This window comes from Heteronotia binoei, chromosome 3, assembly GCF_032191835.1.
Source record: "Heteronotia binoei isolate CCM8104 ecotype False Entrance Well chromosome 3, APGP_CSIRO_Hbin_v1, whole genome shotgun sequence".
NCBI classification, from domain to species: Eukaryota; Metazoa; Chordata; class Lepidosauria; order Squamata; family Gekkonidae; genus Heteronotia; species Heteronotia binoei.
The window spans coordinates 64,675,598-64,699,993 of record NC_083225.1 but is presented as its reverse complement, the minus strand read 5'-3'; positions in this window follow the sequence as shown (position 1 = coordinate 64,699,993).

Sequence of the window (24,396 nt, the reverse complement as noted above, 5' to 3'; positions counted from 1 at the left end):
GATAGTTACTTAGATTAGGAAGGCACTCCAGATGTTTTGATAGCAGCTGCCAACTATAATTTCCTCCAGCTGTTTGTTCTGGCCATCTGAGAACTCAACGTACTGAGAACAGTTGTGGGAGATTGCCTCCCAGATGCTGTTAGACCTTAAAGTTGCTGCATTTCATTGTCTTGGGATCTGCATGGGGATTTTCAGAAAGGAAACAGGATTATTCCTTACCTCTAGCTGCTGCATGGTGCTTTCCCCCTATCTGCCAGAGAGTCAGAAGTCAAACTACACATTTCTCAAAACCATTTGGTGGAGTCCTCCTGGGACTGTACCACTTCAAGATACAGGTGTGCAATTAAATATTTCAGTTCTTTGTGCAGAAAATTCTCTACACAGAATGCTATGTTATCAACGATAATAGGCTAGACTATTTTCCCCTGATATTCCATTCTCAGTGCAGGCAATTATGGTTTCAATTTGAGGAACCATTCAAGTATCCATTCTCCTACTAGTAGTTTTGCTGGATCTGGAGATAAAATCTAAAAGGGTGAAGGTATCCAGATCCCCTGACTGTGGCAGGAACTCCAATCTTAGGCATCAAGAACACTTTCAGAAGAACACTTATGCTGGCTAGAGTGGCCTATAGCACTTTAGAATAAGAGATCACATTTGGAAATGCTCCCTTACAGGGCTTTATTTGTAGAAAAAGCCAAGCAAGAACTCATTTGCATATTAGGCCACACCTTCTGATGTCAAGCCAGCTGGAACTGTGTTCCTGTGCATTCCTGCTCAAAAAAAGCACCACTCTCTTACATTATTTTTTTAAGTTTCTGGAGCCTCTTGAGTCCTGCTTGGCAAGAACACAGGGTCATGTGAAAACTCCCAAATAAAGCAGGGTCACGTTGTGTGTCCCCCCCCCCCGGGGGTGGAACTCCCCATGTAGAAATAGGCAAAGAGGGAGCTGTAACATTTCTTCCTGCTGTGCTTCTTTTAGAGAGCAGTTGTCATCAGTATGGCACATGTCCTGTGGAGTTCTAAAAGCCTCAGTTTTATCTCCCATACTATTCAAATCCTTCAGAGAAATCATTAATGCTTTTTGATTTGGGTCAATATCCTAGTGCAAAATTGACAATGTACTAGTTTTCTATTTGTGTGGAGGTTTTTTTTGATGCAAAGAAACATTCAAAAATGGAATCCATCACTACCTTCTGCACATTCTACAATTTTGGGACTCTGCCATTTTATTTTTCTGTATCTTGGAAAGAGGTTTTAGTGTAGTTAATTGGATAATCAGTCACCTACTTGCTACTTCTCTTTTCCATGCTGGAGAAAAGTGCCTTTACACACCATTAAAGCTGGTGGTTATTACTTTAAAAAATGCTAGAGAATAATGATATGACCTGTTATCTTTTGGGGCGAGGTAAGAGAGAGAATGGGGGAAGAGCAATTTCTGCCATACACTCCTTTCACATCTGCTCTACACCCATTTCAATCAGGTTTCAGGTTGGGCTACGGAACAAAGATGGCACTGGTGGCATTAGTTGATGGTTTCTTAAGAGAAGGGCTGTGCTTCTTTGTTATTATTGTTGGAGTTATCAACCAATTTTGAAATAGTGGGCCACATGATCCTGTTGTGGCACTGGGAAGCAGAAGTAGATATCAAAGGAATATTTAAATTGGTCCTTATAGATCAGATTCAGAGGATTGCTATTAGAGACCAGTAGTCATTAGTGTGGCACATTTCCTGTGGGGTTTTATCTCCGATGCTATTCAAATCCTTCAGAGAAATCATAAATGATATTGGATTTTGATGGCATCAATATGATAGTGACACACAGTTGCAAATTTATTGTCCTAAATAAGTGTTGTGGTTAAAGGTGAACAAGTTGAAATTAAAACCTGACAATATGGGGGTAATGTTGGTTGGGACAGCTGAGGTCTTGGAACATCTGATTGGGTCCAGGTGCTGAACAACAACAACTCAGCTGATCTATGCTGACTCAGTCTGAATCTGGGGACTATGGCTGACCCAGAATTGTAGCTCAAGAAGCCATTAAACTGAGAATAATGCTTTCTTTAATCGCTCTACCTCACTCTGCTTCTTAACTTACTAGTTTTAAGTAGATTACTAAAATATTACTAATTTTAAACAGATTACTAAATATTACTATTTCTAAAAAGATTACTACAAAACTAGACCCCATACTTCAGATTGCATATGAAGAACTTCCTTCATATAGCCTGGATGGCTCCCTCCTTTGACCTTACTGAGCTGTCTACATAGATCCAAACCATGAGAAGCCTGAGGACAGATTACTGTAACACACTCTGCATGTATCTGTCCTTGATGACAACTTAGAAACATCTTGTACAAAATGCTGCAACTTGATTGGTATTGGAAGCTTGATGATGTATGCATATTATACCTACTTTGCAGTCCCCCCATTGATTAACACTTAGTTAATTTTTGGTTCAATTTTGGTTATTATCTACAATGCCCTTTACAGCTTAGGACCCCCATCTCCAAAAGAGTGTCTCTCCAAGTATGAGCTTAGCCTAGTGAGAGAAGCACACTAGAAAAAGGTTCTTCACTTATGTTCAGAGAAAGAAAAAGAATAAGAAAGTTATGAGCCCATTGCAGAGAGAGAAAAATGACATTTTAACAGGACAGAGAGATGGCAGAACTGCTCGATCCTACATTGATTCAGTCATCTTTTGAAAGGGAAAAGGTACTCAACCTGGCAAAAAGAGAACGCATGATGAGGGGAGTTGCTGCCTAGGATAGGCATCGGGTGATCCTAGTTTATTTAAATGAAATTAAGTCCTCAGGGTCAGATGACTTGCATCCATGGGTACTAAAGAAAGTTGCTAATATAATTTCAGAGATTCAGTCCATTATTTTTGAGAATTCTTGGAGAACATGTGAACTGCCAGATGATTGGAGGTGAGCAAATGTTGTCTTCTTCAAGAAGGGGAAAAAATTAAGATCCAGGTAACTACTGACCTGTCAGCTTGATGCCTATACCTGAAAAGGTTTCAGAACAAATCATCAGTCAGCCAGTCATTGAGTATTTAGAAAGAATGGCTGTGATTACTAAGATCCAGCACAGGTTCCTCAAGAACAAATCATATCAGACTAACCTTATCTCATTCTTGAGAGGGTTACCACATAGCTGGATCAGGAGAATGCTGTGGATGTAGTTTAGGAATAAGGACAAACTGAGGACAAGCTTGTTCATCCCAGTTCACAGTTCATGAGGTCACATGAACCACAAACCTCCCATAAACTCCCTGTTTACTGAACCTGTTTGATTCATGATTCATGAATCAAACAGGTTCAGTAAACAGGGAGTTTATGGGAGGTTTGTTTTCAATTCCCTTCCTAATAATTCCCAGCATGGCGTTGGCCTTTTTTATTGCAAACGCACACTGTCTTGACATTTTCAGTGAGTTATCTACCACGACCCCAAGATCTCTCTCTTGGTCAGTCTCTGCCAGTTCACACCCCATCAACTTGTATTTGTAGCTGGGATTCTTGGCCCCAATGTGCATTACTTTGCACTTGGCCACATTGAACCGCATCTGCCACGTTGACGCCCACTCACCCAGCCTCAACAGATCCCTTTGGAGTTCCTCACAATCCTCTCTGGTTCTCACCACCCTGGACAATTTAGTGTCATCCACAAACTTGGCCACTTCACTGCTCACTCCCAACTCTAAATCATTTATGAACAAGTTAAAGAGCATGGGACCCAGTACCGAGCCCTGCGGCACCCCACTGCTTACCGTCCTCACTGCAAAGACTGCCCATTTATACTCACTCTCTGCTTCCTATTACTCAGCCAGTTTTTAATCCACAAGAGGACCTGTCCTTTTACTCCATGACTCTCAAGCTTTCTAAGGAGCCTTTGATGAGGAACTTTATCAAAAGCTTTCTGGAAGTCAAGGTAAACAACATCTATCGGGTCTCCTTTGTCCACATGTTTGTTCACCCCCTCAAAGAAATGTAACAGGTTAGTGAGGCAAGATCTTCCCTTGCAGAACCCATGCTGAGTCTTCCTCAATAACCCGTGTTCATCAATGTGCCTACTCATTCTGTCCTTGATAATGGTTTCTACCAACTTTCCCAGTATTGAAGTCAGACTGACTGGCCTGTAATTTCCCGGGTCTCCTCTGGAACCCTTTTTTAAAGATGGGGGTGACATTTGCTACCTTCCAGTCCTCAGGAACGGAGGCAGATTTCAATGAAAGATTACAGATTTTTGTTAGAAGATCCACAAGTTCAACTTTGAGTTCTTTCAGAACTCTCGGATGTATGCCATCCGGACCCGGTGACTTATTAGCTTTTAATTTGCCTATTAGTTGTAGGACCTCCTCTTTTGTCACCTCAATCTGACTCAGGTCTTTCAACACCCCTTCCAAAATTAGTGGTTCTGGGGAGGGCAAAAAGTTCTCGTCTTCCACAGTGAAGACGGAGGCAAAAAAATCATTTAGCTTCTCAGCCATTTCCCTATCCTCCTTCAGTGATCCTTTTACCCCATGGTCATCCATGGGCCCCACTGCCTCCCTGGCTGGTTTCCTACTTCTAATATATTTGAAGAAAGTTTTATTGTTGGTCTTTATGTTTTTTGCAATATGCTCCTCATAGTCCCTTTTTGCCTGCCTGATCACAGTCTTGCATTTGATTTGCCACAGCCTGTGTTCCCTTTTACTAATCTCACAGCAATCTGACAGCATCTGACAGCAATGCTGATTCTGCGAATTTAGGCAGGTCATAAGAGGGAGGGAAGAAAGGGATGAGCTAAGGCATAGCTCATGTGGCCTTTTCTTGTATGCCCAGGGTAATGCTGATTGCCACTCTGGGGTCAGGAATTTTTTTTCCTCCAGGCCAGATTGGCCAGGGATCCTGGATGTTTTTGGCCTTCCTCTGGGTATAGAGCAGGAGTCACTGGGAGAGTGGGGAGGAAGGTGAATTTCCCTTGTTGTCCAGGGGGTTGGACTAGATGACCCTTAAGATATCTTCCTGTTCTATAATTCTGTTTCTATGCTCCACTGCTTCAGTTAGCTGAGCAAAGCCTTCTGAAGGTGTCACCCTGAAAATAGTTAAGATCAACAGCTGCTCATATCTGAGCATACCTAAGGAAATCAGGAAGGTTCCCACAATTTTATTGTTTTGCTTAATATATAAGATAGAACTATTCAGGAGTTTTTTGAAAAAAAATAAAGGGCAGCAGGGATCCAAATTCACCAGAGCCCCATTTGTGCCAACGCAGGGAGGGGTAACAGGGAGGACAGCCTTCTGCTGGGTGGAGGGGGTGGGCCAGGCCAAGCGTAGGAAGCAGGGGCCTGCTCCTGCCCGATGCTAGCCCTATAGGCTGTCTCTGGGGTGAGTTGAAGGGCAGGGGCAGCCAGCAGCTAGTTAGGATGCGGTGCCACTGCTGTCTGCCCTCTTTGACCATCGGATGGCTTGGCCCACCCTCCCAGCCCTTTATTTAGGTGTTTTTTCAGGGATTGCATATGGATATGATTTTCTTGTCACAGCTTGGCAATATCAGCATACAACTTGGCAGTATCAGCATGGGACTGGATCCATTCTCAGGAAAATCAGCCTGTGTGCCCACTTCTAGAGTGTGAGGATCCCCTTAAGGGATCTTGGAGTAAGGGGTGACTGATGCGCCCAGTCTGAGGGCATGTCCAGGGGATTACCTTCACACTCAGGTGGCAGGGGAGACCACCCCTGGGCTTCCACCCTAGTGGAACCCCAAACCTGCCATCCCAAGGTGACCAGCAGAGCATCAACTGGCAGGCGGGTCAGTCAATGAGTGGGATCATTAGCCCATGGTATGCCAAGGCTTACTACAGCTGTAACCAATAAAGTTGTGGCCAATTTTATTCCACTATTTCTGAAAGTGGTGTGCTTGTGTGTTATTTCAATTGAAATTGTAAATCAAACTAGAATGTGTTGGTAGGGAGGAATTTTGCCTGGGATGCCTGCTTCGGCCCCTCCCCTTGGTGCTGGAGCCACAATATAGCTGTAGCAAAACAGAATTGTTCAGATGGCATTTTTATAACAGGATTTGGGTTGCAGTTTTAATATCTGTGGGAAAAACTGTAGGCAATTCTATTACACGCCCCCCCCCATGCATAGAATTTCATGTAGGTTCCCAATATGTTCCCATCTCACCCCAAGATAGTACCACAATGGTGACTTTCTTTAGTTTTCTTGTAGTTGATGCTGAAGCCATTTGAACTACTGGTTCTGTTGATCATGAAAGTGTTTTTTTTCTGTTTTCATCCCCTCCATGCAAAGGGTCAGTGCATTAGCTGTACTGAAATTAGACCCCCCCTTCCTTAAGGTATGTAATGAGAAGGTTGTGTTGCACCCCAGTTCTTACCAAAAGTTGTTTCTAAGTTTCACTAAGCACAGGAGGTCATGCTCCCAGTTTTCTTTCTCTGTCCCACATCTCAAGCTGAATGAGCACTACATTCAACAAATTATGGACATATGCAAAGCAGCAACTCTTCCTTATTATTTTTACTTGTTGAGTACTTATTGGAGAGAGTTTGCAGCAGAAAAGCAGGAACTGAAGGAAGGGTGTGGGAAAAACCATCATGATCACTCTCCAGGGAAGAAGTGCCTCCTTGGTTCCATTAAAGCTAGAAACTTCTATCTGTGGCTGGCCTGCACCTGCACAGTCTCAATGTATGCCTGCACAGAAGACACAATGGACAGATAAGTTAAGTGCAGCCCTGTTTTATAAAAGAGAATATTTTAACTGTATTAAATCCCAAGTCTTTAAGCTGAGAGGTACGACTGGATTTTTACCCATCACTGAACTGGCCAATTAAAGGGGCAACAAATATCAATTTTATTATGTATGAAATCAGTAATCATTGGGTGGAATGATGTGCAGTTTCATATAAATAGCTATTTTAACTCCAGAATTGTCAGGAGTGAATGCAGCCACATAGTGTCAAGCATGATATTTCTGGTATTGATTGAGTATGCATTTGGTGTTCATACTTCCCCCACCCCTCTCTTCACTATTCCCCTTTTCTGAATAAAGATTTCTCTTCAAAGCTTCCCCCACCTATGGTCTCTCAAGGATGCAGGATATGCAAGTAATCTCCATAATGCAAAGTAGAAGTACCTCCCCCAAGTTCCCATACATATCAGCAAGCCAGGAATGTGTGGGAACCGAGAGATGTTGTAGTATCCAAATGGCTAATTGATAGTATGCTTTGAACCTTCTATGCAATTCACATCTGTATGTTATGTCTTGAAGCTATCTGAACTTTGTCTTTGAAGTAGCCTTTAAGATGCCATGCTATGTAACTTACTGTATCACTTCCAAGGTATCGTTCCTTGGACAAGTATTGGAATATCAATAAAACAAGTCTTTGATTTAAACAATAGCTTGATTATTCGAAACACCGATGCTTGACACATAGGCCTTTAAGGCTGAGCAATGCCCTCCCCTTAAAGTTCCTTCAGTTTAATATGAAGATAAAATATTGATTTTTTTTAAAAAAGGCAGTTTTGGAACTTAAAGTAGCTTTAAGTAGAGCACATACTGTAAATGTCAAATTGTGTTTATAGTGACTCTTTGGTTCAGAAATGTTTGTATAAAGCAAATGCATTGCTATGAGTTATGAATGGTGTGACCTCTACAGATGAACAAATTCCACTTCTCATTGTTTCATGGTTACTGGTCAAATGGATGATTATATGTAGATGAGAGGAAATCTGGGCAATTTTCCAAGCAGTGCATATCTTATAAAGGTCTACATCTTTTAAAATACAGAAGAAATATGCAACACTCTATGCATTCTATGGAATTATGACAGCAACAATTTACAGATCTGTGTGTCTTGGCATTGATTTTGTGTTAGGAAAAATTATAGCAACCCAATGCATTTCACAAAACATGACAACATGAACATGAAATACAAAGTAGGCTGGTGGAGACACTTATCATGTTACTCTTACTCAATGAGAGATTCTTTTTTAGGAGAATCAACATGGACAGCATGTACTAAGCAGAAATACTTACTATTTCAGCAACACAAGTTCCCAAACCCACATTTGCTAAATTTACATGATTATGGAGTGGGACTGGCATTTGCAGGAGGGAAACCATGGTTTGGAGACAGAGGTGCTAAATGTTTTCCGTATCCACAATTTTTTCTTAACAAGTGTCATGTGAGTCATTTTCCCTATGTGACCTATTTTCCAGTCTCAGAGCTAGGTTGGAAAAATATGGGATTTAAAGGGCTATGGACCACACAAGAAAAAACATGAAATTGCTGTATACTGAGTCATAGCATTGGTCTATCAATGTCTACATTTAAAAAAGTAAAGGTTGTCCGCTGTGCAAGCACAAGTCGTTTCCGACTCCGGGGTGACGTTGCTTTCACAACATTTTCACGGCAGACTTTTTTATGGGGTGATTTCCCATTGCCTTCCCCAGTCATCTACACATCCCCCCCCCCCCGCCAGCAAGCTGGGTACTCATTTTACCGACCTTGGAAGGATGGAAGGCTGAGTCAACCTTGAGCCAGCTACCTGAACCCACCTTCTGCTGAGATTGAACTCAGGTCATGAGCAGAGTTTAGGACTGCAGTACTGCAGCTTTATCATTCTGTGCCACTTGAATGTCTATGAAGCCTACTGTACAACCACAATCTATTTCTACTATGTTTACATGGTCTATTCTTTTATAGTGGCTTTTCTGTCTTTAATATCTCCTATCACCATTCTTTTGATGTGATGTTGTAGCTTAAGCCTGCAAAGCAGATGACCATGCAAAGTTGGTACATGGCTCCTCTCATCAGGGCTCTTTTTCTAGCAGGAGCTCCTCTGCATATTAGGCCACGTCCCCTTGATGTAGCCAATCCTCCAAGAGCTTAGAGGGCTCTTAGTACAGGGACTACTGTAAGCTCTTGGAGGATTGGCTCAATTGGGGGGGGGTGTAGCCTAATATGCAAAGGAGTTCCTGCTACAAAAAAAGCCCTGCAAATATTATTTAAATTGTTCCTTTGTATATACATATAGAATTTATATTGAATACATATAGAACATTTAAATAGTATTGTCGCCAATCCTCCAAGAGCTTAGAGGGCTCTTAGTACAGGGTCTACTGTAACTCCAGGATGATTGGCTACATCAGGGGGGCATGGCCTAATATGCAGAGGAGCTCCTGCTAGAAAAGAGCCCTGTCTCTCATTTGCAAGGGAGACAGATGCAGTATTAGGTGCCCTACTCCTTGCTCACATTATCCCCTAGCACACTGTGTGACCATTACAAAAAATGCAAACAACCTTTGAAACTGCTTATGTACATGGAAGTCTCTCACAGCATTGCCTTGATATTTTGCTTGAAATTTGGATCAGATGCCATGTCAAACAACTTTATGCCTGACACAGCAGCTGCTTCTAAAAGCTTTCCCTATGTAAGGTGCTTTATATAATATAGAGTCATGGTCAGGCCAGTGCTTGGTAAATCACATTCGTATGTATACCTGCTTGTGGGAACTTTTGCTCCTAAGCAGAACCTTCTCAACAGCCACTGAAATTCCTCTCTACTTCAGGTTTTGGCTTGACATACCCCCACATTTCTTCCCCCCTCACTCCTAGAAGTAGACAAGTATTGGGGGGGGGGGAATAAATTGCTTCAAAGCATCACTAAGCCGTAATCTTTAAAAAAAAATTAAATTAAAAACTTTATTGAATCTGAGCCCGAATAACTCTTCACAGGATCAGATTCCAGGGAAAAGAGAAGGGAGGACTGTCTCCTATGTTGGTGGGATGAAGTGTTTGTCTCTACCAGTGGCAGGCCCTGCATTCAGACATCAGGTTATGATGTAAAATGCTCTGAGCCCATTTTTGTGGTAGGTGAGGTATAAATTGAACAAATGAAATGAAATGAATTTTACTGTGAAAATGGACTTCATGTTAGGGTGTGTTCCCCTGACTGCGCTTTGCAAATGGCAGCAGAAGATTTTAGTGCTGGAATGCAATGTGGTCTTCAAAATTTAGAATATACCCAATGAAACAATATTGTAAATATATTGTCAAACACAAAAAGTATGTTCTTCTAACTTCAAACAATTACAAAAATCAAATAAGCAATAAAAGGGCATACTTATTAATTACTCAGTTTGCCTTTGTGTCCCAGAGTTGTAATAACCAAGTTAATTTCTAATTTTTCAACTTCTCCTATTGTCAAAGTTCTCTTCACTTATTTAAACACAAAGAAGCAAATTAGTAATAATGCAATATTTAGCATTTGATGTCATCTGCAGATTTTCAATAAATATTTTATGCTTAATTTTTAGATTTTGTTTAAATTTAACATTATCAGAATTAGGTCAAATTTCAACAGAAATACATGTAAAGGACCTATTTGATCATTGTTCTAAAGCAATGGGCTATCCTTCTGGAGGACAGAAAATGTTGTATAACCATTTTAATTTTTTTTTAATTTAAAAACATAAAGTCAGGTACTGATTGGTTTCATGGACTGTGTTTAGTGTTCTGATTCTGTGTAATTTTTTTTTTTAATTGCTGGCTTTTTGGTTTGTGTTTTTTTTATGTGTGTGGAGTTAAGGGGTAAATACTGATTTAATAATAATACAAGTGGGCCAGTTACCAGCAAGAAATGACTGTGACAAAGTTCCAGCATCCCACAAAATATAAATGTTGATATTTGTTGTAGGATTTAACCAAGATTCTACAGGGTGGAACAGAGTGACATTATCTTTATTATGATTCACTTTTCAGTCTTGAAAGCAGCATACAGAAAGATAGATATGACCATCAGAAGTAGCCCACATGGGGGGAAATGGCAGCTTTCTTGATCTCTGCTCATTAGACTTTCAATTGTCACTAATTTCTTCAGCCCTTTAGTCTTAATTGAGATGATCAGTCACTCTGATAAGGAAGGCATATGTCTCATTCCTGTTCCCTTAGTAGGTATCTGCAACTCTGGTTCCATTAATGATGCTGCAATTAGAACACCACTGAGGAATTCTGTCAAGGAAAAAGTTGTGCATGTAGATTCTTATGCAAAAGGAGATAGGGCAATAATACAGGCAATAATAATATCTATCATATTTTTATCTTGCCCTTCCTAAGAATATCATATGTAGCTTTCTCCTTCTGTCTTTTGCACTCACAACAAGCCCTATGTCATACTTAGGCTGAAACAGTGACTGGCCCCAAGACACCCTGAATAAAGAATTGGGATTTTAACCCACTTCCTACTAGGGATGTGCATTCGGTTCGGCCGAACCGTATTTACAGCCGAATCAGCACTGATTCCGCTGTATGCGGAATAGGCTGAAGCCGATCCCCATGGGCGCCCATTATACGGCAGCCGAATACGGCTCGCCGCATACTTACGAATAGCTATTCGTTAGTATGCGGCTGTCAATTCAAAAGGCTGTCTGCAGCTTCAAAGGAGCTGCTTGCCTACTCTGGCGCCTTTAGTGGCCTCTTCCTGCCTCTCCCTGGGATCAGGGAGGGGGGAAAGGGGGAAGAGGAGCCCCAGCAGCCAATCCAAAGCATGCATTTGCAAAATGCATTGCAAATGCATGCTTTGAAGGGCTTTTTAAGGAGTCTTCCTTCCTAGCTGGATTAACTCCTCCATTGCTGTTGTGTGTGAGAGATTGTGCAAAGGGCTGGCTGCCCCTTGTCTTAAACTGCTGCCTGCAGCTCTCTCACTCAGCCTTACCAAGTTACCAGACTTCCCTGGACAAGACAAGGTAAGACACTCTTGGGGTTCTTGTTTTTATTTATTGTTGGTAAAAGGACTTTTTTTAAGACTTAGAGTCCCTTTACTTAACCAGATTTGGGTGGTGGTGGTGGTGGGGTAGCTTATTTGGGGGTTTCTGCTTGGGGAGGGGGCCTGGGGTGGGGGGGTTTGCCAATTTGCCCATATCTTAATTTAGTGAGAGGACTTTTAAAAGTGCAGTGTCCTTTTACTTCTCCTGATTTGGGTGGCTTGGATTTCTTGGGGTTAGGGTGAAGGGTTTTTTTGAGGGGAGGGGGTGGCAAAGTTCCTGTATTGTTAAAAGTTATTTTTTTACTGTTTTAAAAGTATTCAGTGTTTGATTTGTTGCTGCTGTGTTGTGCTGCTGCTGTTACTCTTTTCTTTGGGTTCTTTTGGGTTTAACACTTGGCCTTTTGTGATTCTGCTGGTTTTGTTTTGGTTTTTTTAAATTGCCTCTGGTTGGTGTGGGGGTTGGTGAGGGTGTGTGTGGGCTGGGTCACTTTCTTGTTTTTATAGAGTAGATTGTGTGTTCTGTGGCAGGGAAGCTGGCACCTGGGTGAGAGACCCAGAACCAGCAGGTTTTTTGTGGTTGGCCAGCTCTCCCTGTGTTGTTTGGGGCAGGGCTGGAGAGCTGGCATCTGTAGATTGTGTGTTCTGTGGCAGGGAAGCTGGCACCTGGGTGAGAGACCCAGAACCAGCAGGTTTGTTGTGGCTGGCCAGCTCTCCCCATGTTGTTTGGGGCAGAGCTGGAGAGCTGGCATCTGGGTTTGCTGCAGCCAGGTCTGCAGAGCAGACCTTGAGCAGATTGTGTTTTGTGTGGCAGTGACGTTGGCAACTGGGTTTTATATTGCTTCCAGGCCTGCCCTGCAGGGTTAGAGTAGATATCATAGAGGGATGTGCATTTGGGTGATAGAGATTCTCTGATGTGGTTAGGTTTGGCTTTGGGTGCCCCAGGAATTGGACCCCCTGGTCCAATTTTTTTTGGCCTTGTGGGTTTTGTGTGGGACAGTGCCCTGAAGCTGCACAGCAGTTTGGGGGGCTCTCTTCAAAACCCCCTGCTCCCCAGATCCACTTTTCCCACGACAATTACAGTGAGGAAGTGGCTAATTGGGCTTTCCCCATCATTGTTAGCAATGGGCCTTTTGGGGAGCCGAAAGATTGAGCCCCCTGGCCCAATCTTTTTGGGACTTGGGGGGGTTGGAGGGGAGAGTCCCCTGCAGGTCCCCTGCATATTTGGGGGCTCTCCCTCAAACCCCCTGCCCCCCAGTAGCCTCTAATTATGCCCTATGTTGCCATTGATTTCAATGGCACATAGGGTATAATGATGGAATAGGGGCACCCTCTTTGGGTGCCCCTGGAATGGGATCCCCTGGCCCAATCTTTTTGGGACTTGGGGGGCTTGGAGGGGAGAGTCCCCTGCAGGTCCCCTGCAAATTTGGGGGCTCTATCTCAAACCCCCTCCCCTCCATACGGCTTCAAATATACCCTATTTGCCATTGATTTCAATGGCCCATAGGGTATAATAGGGCCGTATATTCGGTAATAGCCGTGCATCTACAGTATATGCGGCTATTCCGAATGCGGTATTCAGGAGTATACGGGGATTCTGAATTCCCCCCCCCCCCCGTATACTTCCGAATCCGCGTCAATCCGAATTTTTTTTTTTTTTTTGCACATCCCTACTTCCTACCAGGCCACACTAGTTTTATGTCAACCCTTCTCTTCCACCTTTCTGTTCTCCTTTTTATCTTCCTTCTTTCTTCATATTAATGCCCTTTCTATTAATTGTTTATGGCAGGTTGGTTGGAGTGGATTTGACTCTGTGTTACATATTATACTAGGGGAGAAAATGAAATTGAAGGACCTTGTTAGATATGACCAGTGTTCACATCACCAACATGCTATATTATTATATGCCCCCTGTGTGTAACTCTTCCATAAAATAAATAAAACAATAAAACCAACATGCTTTGCAAGAATCCCAGCAATTGCCAAATGTTGTGTCAGAAGTCATCAGACTTATGAAGTCTGCTAGGATTTTGAGGAAGAGTCAGGATAAACACTAGGGTTATATAGGTTTGGATATATCCAAGCTGGAAAAATACCTTATCAGGGTTTTTTTGAGCTATTATTTCAGCTATATATAGAATGGGATGTATTTTTGGCTACCCACCATAGTCCAAACTGGATAATCTCCAAAAAAATCAGGATTAACTAGAAAAGCAGGATAGTTGCAGTTAAACAATGTTTAAAGAGAGTGCAGTCCCTTTAAACACCATTCCAGGTGAACCTGAAGCTTCATTAATGCATTTAAAGGAACTGTGACATTATAGCCTATGGCAGAATTGATTTGGAGATATCAGGAAGTATTGGGGGCTGTTTTTTGAGATAGAGGCATCAAATTTTCAGCATAGCTGCTGATGAATCTCCTCAAAAGACCACCCAAGTGTCAAAAAGGTTGGACCAGGCTCTCAAAGAAAGTGACCACATCCCCTATTGTTTTCAATGGGGGGGGGACCAGGGGAAATAGCAAAGATTGATGTCAAAGCAGATAGTCTCTACAGTAGAACCTGGAGGCAGGGGGACACTGGGTTTTGCTAGGCTTGCAAAATGCTGCCCCCGCCTTCAGTTTCTGCTACAGAGACTCTCTAGTTTGAAATCAGTTTTTTTGCTTTTTTTCCAACTCCACTGAAAACAATGGAAGATGGGGGCAATTTCATTAAGGGTCCATATTATTGGATTCCCCTGTTCTAATCTTTTTAAAACCAGGGGAGTTTTCAGAAGTTATGTCAAAAGTTTGGTGCTTCTACCTCAAAATACAGACCTCAAATCACCTGAATATCCCTTGATAGATTTCCCATTGACTATAAGGTCTCTTAGGGTATAATGGAGCAAAAAACCCAAACAAACCCCTAACTAGTATTGGAATTTGACTTTTTTCAGGAATCCTACATTTTTTGGGATTCAGTATACCTGAGGCTGAAAAATCCCAACCATTTTTGTGCACACCCCTAATGAATGCTCGAACGGCTCAAGGCCTTTGATGGTAAGAGGCAGTCATTCTTTCTTAAGGAGAAGAAAGATATGTTTGGGGCTACATTGATATCTATCATTTTCATATTTATGACTGGTGGCTATTGTAATTAAATTTTGTTTGTTAATTATCCATTATATTTGGTCACAGTATCATTTTGATGGTATATACTGTTCCTGTGTGACCACTCTCATTTTCAATCCATCCGATACCAGGCACGAAGGCATGCAGGGGCCAGAAGGGGATGGGAGAAGAGGCTGCCAGCCCTGTCTCAGAAGTTTTAGTGTATTGACCCACGCTCCCTGGCCCTCCCAAACAAAAATCATGGCTATTGACCCCATCAAATTTGAAATCCTGACTAAGGCCCTGGTTGGATAAGGTATACATTCAGTTCATTTTTCCTGGAATTAGGCTAAGCTGCCACTTACAGTAGTAATCAGTCAAAATATTATTATTATTATTCCACCCATTCCCTCATGGAGGCTCAGAGCAGAGTACATCATAAATAATAAAATCACAATAAAATCACAATAACATTGCAATAAAAACCAATTACAATTACAGTCACAATATTCAGTAACAGTATAACAGGATGGTCCAGCAAGACAGTACAGTAGGGGAGGCCAACAGATCTAATGGATAGATACCCACTGCCTGGTGGAACAGCTCTGTTTTACAGGCCCTATGAAAGACTAACAAGCCAGGAAGGGCCCGGATCTCCATAGGGGCTGATTCCACCAGGTTAGTATACTAACAAGCACTGGAAGTTGTGCAGACCTGTTGTTTAAATGAGGCAGGATACCAGGACCCAAATGCAATTGTGGTGCAGCTCGCCAAATTATTTTCCATCTGTCACAGGAATGTGAGTGTCATACTTTCTAGGGAGATGTGACAGAGCTCTTTGAACTCTCCCCAGCCGTGACTGAGTGTATATTAGTATTTAGGGTGATTGCCCAATCAGTCTGCATACCCGTTGTATCAACTTGGTTATGTATTTTATATTATTACATACTTCCTGTGTGTAAGTCTGCCATATGATAATAAATAATAAATTTTTTTTTGAACATATCAACAGTTCATGAGCATGAGTGAACATCTTCAAACAAAAACAAATTGCTCAGGCTGGGATAGTTAAGAGTCTTGAAAAAACAAATGTCAGAGGCCTGGAAGGGGGCTGATTCACTTGCATCTGCGGAAGGGGATGAATGAATCTCATCTTGAATCCCTCAGATCTTGCATTGAAATCTCCCATGTCTGGACTCTGGAAAGACCTTCAGAAGAAAAGCTAGATATGAATACCAAGTAAGAGGAAAACAATTTTTTTGTTTCTCATGAAGGTCTTAATTCTCTACCTGTTCATTGCTCATTGTTTCAAGCTGTGGAACTGTTCTATTAAAAGAAAATGCCTGGGCAGGCCAAGAATGGTAGTTTGCCTCCAAATGTTCATGCCTGTTATACCTGCTGATTCTCCTGGCATAACTAGCATTTGCCTTAATGCTAATAAATTCATTTATCTGATCAGACTCAGAGCTCCAACAAATGGAAGGCTGCTGCTGGCATGAGGCACATTCCTGTTTGTAGGAGAGCAGCAGGTATTTCTAATCTGGTTCATTATTGCATACAGTGCAGCCTCAGACTGCCTGTGTGATTGTAAAAATGGTCTGTATTGCACACTGAAAACTTTTTGAATGTTATCCCATTTGGCACTCCATGTGGATTAATACAAAGGTTGCCCTTGTCAAATCTGAGTTGTACAATGTACCACAATGGTGTAGTAAATGGAATATATTGAACTTCCTAGTACATGATTTCCCCCTTTCTCATCTCAGCAAAAGCCTTGAAGCCTATTGTCTAATCAGCAGGACAAGTATAATAGCTTTAAATGATGCAGGATCATCCCCTTGTAGAGAAATTGAAAACAAATCAGCCAGTATCATAATGCCCCTGTATAAATCGATGGTGCGGTCTCATTTGGAGTACTGTGTGCAGTTCTGGTCGCCGCACCTCAAAAGGGATATTATAGCATTGGAGAAAGTCCAGAAAAGGGCAACTAGAATGATTAAAGGGCTGGAACACTTTCCCTATGAAGAAAGGTTGAAACACTTGGGACCCTTTAGCTTGGAGAAACGTCGACTGCGGGGTGACATGATAAAGGTTTACAAGATAATGCATGGAATTGAGAAAGTAGAGAAAGAGGTACTTTTCTCCCTTTCTCACAATACAAGAACTCGTGGGCATTCGATGAAATTGCTGAGCAGACAGGTTAAAACGGATAAAAGGAAGTACTTCTTCACCCAAAGGGTGATTAACATGTGGAATTCACTGCCACAGGAGGTGGTGGCAGCCACAAGCATGGCCACTTTCAAGAGGGGTTTAGATAAAAATATGGAGCAGAGGTCCATCAGTGGCTATTAGCCACAGTGTGTGTGTGTGTGTGTGTGTGTGTGTATATATATATATATTATATATATATAATTTTGGGGCTACTGTGTGACACAGAGTGTTGGACTGGATGGGCCATTGGCCTGATCCAACATGGCTTTTCTTATGTTCTTATGAAAGGGAGACATCCAAGTAGCAATTCCAGGATTTTTTTTTTAAACTCAGACCCAAATACATGGTTTTTAGTGTTCAAAGCCTCCTGAAATTATACTTTATACCAAACCTGTTGTTAGATGCTGATACATGTTTACAAAGTTTTGTCTTCAGCTGCTGAACTTCCACAAATGTCTAGTTATAACTGGAGCAGAAATATTGATGGTTAATTACCATTGTTTCTTCAGTTACCAATCATTCCCAACAAAGCAGTGCCAAATAAATTTGAAGTTTAGAAACAATGAATCTTTGTGCAGGCAAACTTTAATACAACATTGTGTTGTAGTGGTGGTTTGGTACTTTGAACTTTAAATAATAGAACACTCATCTTCACCCATTTACCTAGTGCTCAGCGCATAATCCAAGTCAGCTACTGGATCTATTACTCAGAAACATCAAGTGTCTTTAATTAATTAAAACAGGATTATTGATCATTAATTTACATGCAACAAAATTAGCAAGAAAAATCAATGGACTTTTGGTATTACAATTGGAAATGGAATTACAGACTGTAAACAATTGGTATCTCCTTTTATAAACTCAAAATCCCATTTTTTCAAAAGTGATTTTGTGATATTTCATATTAGTAAGTAATTATGTGACCGGACAGACTTCGTTGTTGTTCAGTCTGACTCTTTGCAACTCTATAAATGCAAGGGTACATTTTCCCCAAACTTCTTACAGCTTAAAGCTCAGTCAAGAACCTGGGGCAGAAATTCACTAATTGTCCCATTTTGATAGTGCTACCACCTCAGGTGACTGCAGGGCTATTTTTGTATTAGACCACAGCTTCTGATGCCACTATTGTTTTACACTGGGCTTTTTTTGCAAAAAAAAAAAAAAAAGCCCAGCAGGAACTCATTTGCACATTAGGCCACATCCACTGATGCCTAGCCAGCTGGAACTGCGTTCCTGTGCATTTATGTTAAAAAAAAAGCCCTGGGTGGCCCTCTCTGCCCCATCTCTAGTCCAAGTGTCACTCCAGGTTTGCACTATAGAGATGTATTTAATAAGTGTGCCATGTGGCAAGGAGGTGAGTAATGATGTATACAGAATCTTTAGTTAAAGAACTACAATGCACAAATTCAGGGTAGCTACAGGGCATATTCTAGGTACAGTTAATCAAAACAAAGAAAAGAACATTTACTGGCTAGTTAATTACAATCCTGGATCACCTGGTCTTTGCTAGTTGCACCCCAGGGCACACCTCCAAGCATCCTCCAGTATCATTCCTCTATATCATCCCTTGTTGCAATGCATGCATGAGTGAGCACATTTTCCTCAACCCTGTCCAAAAACATAACTGCAATGACCAACAAACATAGGAACAGTGCCCCTTTTCACACTCCTCTGCACGTGGACTCAGAGGGCCTTAGTAGTTGGGGTGTCAGATCTTGGGGCTCAAGCCCAGCAGAACATGGGCCCTTTAACCAACATGAAGTGCTGACACGTTTTCTCTTTAGGTTGTAAATGACCCTCTGTATCTGAAGGAGCACACTTTTCCCATACTCTCCCTGTCTTAGGTATGTCAATGCACCCTTTCATCACCATAACTGTGACAGCGTATCTTGCCCATCTAGCCATCATCCACAGCATCATGTACTCAGAATCAATTCTGTGAGCTGGTTTATATACTTGTTGCTTAGAAACAAAGGGCGTTTTCGCACTGACCTTAATCGGCAGCGACGTCCCTCTTCACCGCGCAGGATCTGCGCAGATTTCGCACCAATTGCTGCGGAGCACCCGGAAGAGCCGCAAAGTCCCGCGGCTTTTGCAGCACAATTGGAAACTGGTTTTTGGCGGTTTCCATTTGCGCCGCAAAAGCCGCGGGACTTTGCGGCTCTTCCGGGTGCTCCGCAGCAATTGGTGCGAAATCCGCGCAGATCCTGCACAGTGAAGAGGGACGTCGCTGCCGATTAAGGTCAGTGCAAAAACGCCCAAAGTTTGCAAATGGTTCAATCCTAATAATATCTATTATAGTTTAATATTGTATGGAGAATATTCTGCTGTCATCCATACTCTAAATGTAATCTGAGTTTTGAGCTCTCACCAAGTGGATCTCAATGCATGTACAACCAATGCTGGCATTTTCAAATAATGAAAATTTCAAAACTAGACATAGTGATTAAAAAAATGTGCTGTGATCCATAAGATTCTGAGTCAAATCTCTTCTCTGCCATAAATCCACTAGGTGGCAAGGCATCTTGGTTATAACACCCCCTCCCCCGCAGCCCCTTATCTGCAGTGTAGCATCTATAATGCTGATAAGCATTACAAGGCAATTGTACTGAGCCACTTGTGGGAAGGGCGGGATATAAATTCTAAACAAATAAAAAAAAATACTGAGTACAACATGATACTGTATATGAAGCACTTTGGGCACTGGGAGCACTTTGCATTTAAATAATAAGTATTATTATAAATCAATCAAAGAGGCCAGTCAGTTTGTAAAAGTAAGCATGATCTTTTTGCGTTCTCAAATAATTGTTTATTTTGCATGATTATCTTTAGCATATCAGTTGTGAATTGTTTCAGTTTCATTCTGTCTGAGAAAGTGTGCATGCACACGGAAGCTCACACCCTTAATAAAATTTTGTTGGTCTTAAAGGTGCCATTGGACTGTAATTGTTCTATTATGATAACCACTCCCTTCCAGACTTCCCAATACAAAACTAAAATGTTGATTTTGTTAGTGCACATCCCTTGTAAATAATAGAGTAGGACACTATCAGCTCCTACAATTGACTCTGATAAAGCCACTGGTTTGGTCAATTCTGGCTTTTCCTTTTGCAGCATCTTTTGCTTGGTGCACTTCACACTCCATCTTCCATAAGCAGGGCATCATTTACTCAATTTCTCCTATTTGCTTTCATTTTTAAGATCAGTTCACTTCACTTCCATTCTGGCTTAAAACCACTGACTAAAAATTTAGAATTGGAGAATATACGTGCCCTTTCTAGATTTAGGTCCAACTGCTCACAGTCAGCATGTACTAGGTCTTTTTCCTAAATTGGTCATATTGAACATTAGCTGCTGTCTGAAAATGTCAAACTACTTTTAAAACTTGCTATATTGTCAATGGAATTGTTCATGTAATCCCCAAAGCTCCTCAGTAGCATGCATGAAGACAAGAAAAAGATATGCAAGGACAGGTAAAGGACATTACTACTTAGGAATGTTTAAAAAGCCAAACAAAAACAAAACTGTAAATTCTCACTGGTCCTCAAAACTCAAGAGCTATTTATCATTAAAGGAGGAGAATATTCCCCACCCGCATTCTATAAAATTTGAGAAGAGCAAAGATTCAGATTTAAATGGCAAAGATGTTGATATGTCATTGATTTTAAGTGAACGCTCTCACATTTAGTTCCTTGTAGCTTTATTAGACGGGAAATCATTATAGCTTCTATGTTTCAGAAAGACCATGTCTGCTAGTTCTGGATGCAAATTTAAAGGAAAAGATTCCTTGGTGAGCATATTTTTTATCCAATATGACCTTTAAGGTTTCCAGGACCTTTGCTTACTGTTAACACTACTAGTTTTTTGAAGGAGAAAATTTTAAGCTGCAATCGAAACTCCAATTGATGAATTGTAAAGGTTAATCAATTAAAGTTTACTCACTTCTTTTTTATGCTAATTTCTTAAGCAAGAAAGACATCAATTATTATCTATGTTGTTGATGTAATCTGAGCTCCTTCTTCAGGAGGAGCTATGTTCTCTCATATAAGTCAGGGGTCCCCAACCACTGGGCCACAGACCAGTATCGCTTTGTGGCCTGCTAGCAAATGGGCCTTGGGGGAGCCAGCCTTACACTGAGGCCACACTGCCTCTTTTGCCTACCCAGGTCCCAGGCTAATGGAAAGGGCAGCACTACTGCAACCTTAGCTTACCCCTCTTTTATAGACCCTGCTGATCAGCTGATCGACGGGGATCTTTTTAAATGGGAGAGGGAGGCACCTAGTGGGCAGGCAGCAGAAACAGCCCCAATCTCCCCACATTTAAAGACCCCCATAGGGGGCAGGGACAGGGCATGGGTGGGGGGGGCAGCCTGGGGCAACAAAACCCCCAGTGCCACCCCCCACCAGTCCATGGAAAAATTGTCTTCCATGAAACCAGTCCCTGGTGCCAAAAAGGTTGGGAGCCACTGATATAAGTCATAGTTCATGTGACCTTTATGGCATCTCAATATCTACATATTGGTTGGCTAATAAAGGACAACTTGGAACTTTCAAACCTTCCAATACAGTCATGAGTAAGTCACTAAACCTGACTTTCACCACACTATAAATTTTTAACTCTAGCTTAATTTCAGTTATATATTTGATGCATTAGCACAAATGGAAACTGACCTGTAGTGATGAGACTGTTTGGAACCAGGCCATAGGACTGAATCCAAAATGTTCCAGACCTATAACTGAAGGTGCTATTCTGCTCATTGAAACTTCATGGATAAAAGCCAAAGACTCCTTTTGTGAGTGAAAGACAGTTCAAATCCAATCCAATACTCATTGTAGTAATATATAATTCCCAGTTGCTAGGAAGGTGAATTAATCTGCACTACTTCCTCACAAGAACCTAATTTAAGACAACTGTACTATGGTTTCCATTTTAAATAACATCCAGTTCAGACATATGCTGAGGAGACAACAGTGTGACAGGCATTCATGTCCCTTCCTTTTAACCATGCAGATAATATCACCTATGCAATGGTTATGCCTGATTGAGCAGACTAGCCACCAGGGCATAATTCTTCCTTTAAAGGGGGTAAGCAATCCTGAATATTTCATATTTGTATGGATCAGCTGCATGAGACATAACACTGTCTGTGTGGTGTAACTAGTCTTTTGCTGAAAACTGTTGCCACTCAGGTAATGCCTGAAATATTCCAAAGGCAATTAAGAGAAAACAAGAGATTAATTTGCAAAGCAAACTCATTAATTATAGCCTTTGAATAGAGTCCCATTTATAGATTAACAAAAAAATGTGTTAGCTTCTAGAAACCACTTTACAATGTTTTGGTATGATGTTTCTATTTTCAATCACATATGGAGCTCTGATCACAGTATTTTTTTCCCATGTTGGTATTGGTAGACTTACAGGTAAGCACTGACATGGAAAGGAATGCCATGATCTGCATGGATTTACATAATCAAGCACTATAAATGATTGAGGCAACATAGGATAAAAAAGGACAGCTGTTAAGCCATCTCAATAAAGAGTCAATCAGCTCTCAGGGTACCAGCAAATAAGTGAGGTGCACAGTAAAGCATTGGCTCCAGAACTTACCTGGGGCCTTGTTGACAGCCTGGGTCTGGGGAAGGGGAGAGGCAGCCTATTTTGCCTCATCTGAGCTGGCAATAAGGAGGACTGGTGGTAAGGCCCTGTGATGACCTGGGGCCAGCCAATCAGTTGTCCTGCAAGCTAGCTGGAGAGGGGGTGAAGCCATGGGCAGATTCTTCTCTGGGATTCTTCTCTGCTTCACCCTCCCCTTAGCTGGATTCTCCCAGGGACTCACCCTCATTTGGGCACTGTGATGGATCTGTGGGGGAGGCCACCTTCCCCATGTTGGGAACTCTCTAAAGGGGGTCTTGTGGGTGGAGCCACTCACAACATGCGCAGCTCAGAGGCTGTTGGGTGGCTCTCACTACCAGGTGGCAAGGAAACCATACAGTGGCTTGTGCTCATGTAGGAACCTGAAGCTTGCCACTTTGTGATTTTCCCCTCAGTAGGTGGGCTAGAGATACCGTGTAATATCAGGCTGCAGGGGGGCTGCCCAATTCAAGATCTGTCTCCATGCTGCACTATTGCTCCTGTGGTTGTATTTAGACTCTGTTCCTGTGGAGTAAATATTCCTGACTCAATTCAGCATATATTGCTTGATTGTTTCTTTTATCATAATCTCTGTAAAGATTTATTTTGCAAGCTTTCTTTCTCCCCAGATTTGTCTATTCTGCCACCCTGTTATTATTTATTGAACGATACTGAGGGAGAGGTTAGCGAGGCTGTGGCAAAATTTTTGGCTGACATCCTTAAATTTAAATCTGACCATGTATGAATGCATCTGTAAGCTCAGTTTCATTTTGATTTTATCTCCAGTGTTTAAATGTTTATATTCTGTGTATTTTTATTTGCAACTGTTATGCCATTAAAGGTTTGGTATGGTAGTGTCATCTGCAATAATGTAGTGGCTCTCCCCCCTCACCCAATCTGTTCTGTGTCACTGTCCTTCCCCCTCAGCCTTGCCTCCCCTTGCCCCTAGGTCCTCAATGTCATGCCTCTAAATTATTGCAGTAGGAAGGAGTGCTGGTGCTGCAAACCATTTGCAGAAAGGCTGGGCTAGTGTCACTGTGTTGGGAACAATTGCTATCACCAGATGAACTATAATGGTTGTACACAAAATTGCTGAGTAGCACATATCTGGGCAGGAAAGGGTGATTGTAGCTGTATGGCAGTAGCTGAAGTATGGAAAATTCCATCAGAGTTAGCAATTTGGTCATGTGTACAGTGTCACATCTCCGAATGTAAGAAATATACCAAAAAATCCCAAAGGAACTAATTCAGTTATGCACTTAATTACATTAACATAGTACATCAGGGCAAAGGAACTGCTGTATTTTTACTTTGATACAACTGAGTGAAATCTGAAAAGTCATATGTGTAGAGAAACTGGTAAACGTGGATCAATTTAGTGAATCTTGAAATGTGTGATTGTTGAAGTAGGAGTGGAAATATATAGGAGCAACAGCACAAAACAGGTGTATGAATTTACCACGTAATATTTTAGAAAAGAATGAGAGGAGCTGTGGTGGAACTAGACAGCCTTTTAATCCATTGACCGAAGTCTTTACAATTCCCCATTCCATGCAGGTGGAAGAATAACGAATATTGAACAAGAACTAGTAAGTTTTCTGCTGTCTTTCTTTCTGGCAATTTGTGTTTACTAGATTACTTTCTCCATTAAATAAGGCAGACCATTAAAGCAATATGCTTATAATGTATTTGTTGC